The following is a 2,962-nucleotide window of genomic DNA, read 5'->3' as shown; positions in this document are numbered from 1 at the left end:
GGAGAAAATGACCATTAAAGTTTGTTACAAACAAATCCTCAGAGTTGGTGGAAACTGACGATTTACATATTTTGGGCCTTTAATTGGCGTTTTTCAATGTAATTCACTCTGAAATGAGTTCTTAAATCGACAAAAAAGGAGTTGAGCCAAAAAACAAAATTTCAACAAAAATTCCTAAAGCAGCAGAAAAGCATCAGCGTCAGTTTCATTATTACTTTAATTATTTTGACTGGCCCCTGATTTCACCATGCTGCCCCACAAATACCGGTAACAAAAACTTGGAATTGGTGAATACCCAGGGTTGGTGATTTGTTTGATTTTTTAAAATAAATTTTTTTAAAATAGATTTTTTAAATTTATATCAGATTTTTTTTAATTAAAAAAAAATGTCGACAGTTTGGGATTTTGGGTGGCTAAAAGTATGTTCTTTCAGTGCAAAATGCATTGTCTTTATTTTAACTAATGATTAATTTAAGCAACTGCAAAAGAAAGCCTTAATCTGCTATATCCAGTGAATTATGGCTACAGACAAAAAAATTAAGGAAATGTCAGTCTAAAAGGAAGGGGGGGGGGGAGGTTATGCATAGATAAACTTGCATTTTATTACAGTGTGTGTGTGTGTGTGTGTGTGTGTGTGTGTGTGTGTGTGTGTGTGCGTGTGTGTGTGTGTGTATGTGTGTGTGCGTGCATGCGTGCTTGTGGTTGTCTAAAAAGAAAAAGAAAATGCTAATTTCAATTATGAAAAAATAGTAAATTGAATTCTGTATTATTTTACAGTGACAGGGGGGAAAGCAGACTTTTAAGCATGATTATTAGTCTTCTAAACCTTATATCTGTTCTATAAAACCAAGGAAAGGAATTCTGAATGTTTAAAGATGTAAAAACAGAATACATTTTTTAAAGTGATTTAAATCATTGAGTTTAATTTTTTTAATCAAGTTGATTAAAAAATTTTTTAATCAACTGATTTAAATCAACCCAACCCTGATTTTAATTATGAAAAAAAAAGTAAATTAAATACTGTATTATTTTACAGTAACAGGGGGAAAGCAAACTTTTAAGCATGATTATATAAGTCTAATAAACCTTATATCTGTTTCATAAAACAAAGGAAAGGAATTCTGAATGTTTAAATATGTAAAAACTGAATACATTTTTTTAAAAGTGATTTAAATCACTAATTTTTATTTTAAAAATCAACTGATTTAAATCAACCCAGCTCTGATTTCAATATGGAAAAAAAAAAGTAAATTGAATACTGTATTATTGTACAGTTAAAGGGGGAAAGCAGACTTTAAAGCATGGTTATATTAGATCTAGTCTACTAAAACTTATGTTTTATGAAACCAAGGCAAGGAATTCTGAATGTTGAAATATGTAAAAACTGAATAAAAATTATTTTTTTAAAAAGTGATTTAAATCACTGTTTTTATTTTAAAAATCAAGTTGATTTAAATTTAAAAAATCAACAGATTTAAATCGACCCATTTAATCCCCCCACCCCGGGATTCCCACAGTTTCGCAGTGTCCCGCCACCCTGGCCCCCAAAAAAAGCCCCCCCCCCTCCCTCCCCCCCGGGGGGGGGGGGAAGGAGGCTTTTTGGGGGTTCCCCCCTTCCGAAACCCGTTTGGGGGGCCCGTTTTTCCCAACAAAAAGTCAAGACCCCCCCCCCCCCCCCCCCCAACATACATATATATATACCAAAGGGCCATCACTCTCCGGATGCGACATTTTAGGTTGTTCAGCTGTTATAAATCCCCACCTCATTAGTTACCAAGGTAATTTTTCGAGACACTGTCATTTTAACAAACTATACTTCGTCTAATTGCTTAGTAATTTTCCGCACTCTGGATCAATCCTGGGTGTTTCAGGGGCCCCCCCCCCCCCCCTCCATAATCAGAGTATCTGTGTGCGAGAGTGAAAGTAAACAAATCTACCGGCTGCCCTTGTTCCTAGTTACTTGTACAGGGAAGGGGCAAAGGAACAGCGGGACTACATGCACAGAAGACGATTTTTGTTGAAAGACGTTCTCCTGACTTATAATATATATATAAGTTATACACCTATTGACAAAGGTAAGCTACAGTCAACAAAAAAGAAAAGGGACACAGGGAGAATCATGAGGAACATTCTCTTGACTTATATATAGAAAGAGGGAGAATCAGCTGGAAGGAATGAAGAAATGTCACAAAATTCTTTTGCGCTAATTACATCTGCAGGAATATTTTATTGTGTTTAACCCTTAAGGAAAGTCGCAATGCACAGAATAAGGAGGGGAAAAAAAGTTTGCTTTATATCTAATTATGTGAACGGTGAGGTTGTTTTGAGCTGGAAACAGTTTGGGGTGTGATCATGAAATGTAGTTTTCACACAGATAAAATTTTTACTGACAACTCTGCTCCGGAATTTTTCACCCATTTTCTTTTTAGTGTCTCTTGCCCATTTCGTTTTTCGCAAATGTTTTGAATTCACGTTTTGAGTCACCTAGTATACTGCCGTCTCAATTCTTAGTGCAGTTGAACTCCTATGCCGCACGTTGCAAAGCTCAAAGAAAACACAGCTGGTGTGCTGTATACAATACAAGAAGATAATGCTATATGTGGCTTTTCCCAGCGCACACAGATGTGAAATGACACTATTTCATAACACAGAAGGTTCTGTTCGGATTGTTGTGAAACTGATGGACTGCTAAGCTTCATATTGCAAAACTGACAGGAGAGGGAGAGAGGGAGAGGGAGAGAGGGAGAGAGAGAGAGGGAGAGAGAGAGAGGGAGGGAGAAAGAGAGAGAGAGAGAGAGAGAGAGAGAGAGAGAGAGAGAGAGAGAGAGAGAGATACACATGTAGAAGATATAAAATAAATTGAATAAGAAAAAAACAAACCATTAATTGTACAAAAATATTGTTAACAATTTGCATATTTCCTCAAAAATCGCAATTTATATTCATAATATAGCACCCCCCC

Source organism: Aplysia californica, unplaced genomic scaffold (assembly GCF_000002075.1).
Source record: "Aplysia californica isolate F4 #8 unplaced genomic scaffold, AplCal3.0 scaffold00213, whole genome shotgun sequence".
Taxonomy (NCBI): Eukaryota; Metazoa; Mollusca; class Gastropoda; order Aplysiida; family Aplysiidae; genus Aplysia; species Aplysia californica.
Note: the sequence above shows the minus strand (reverse complement) of the source record.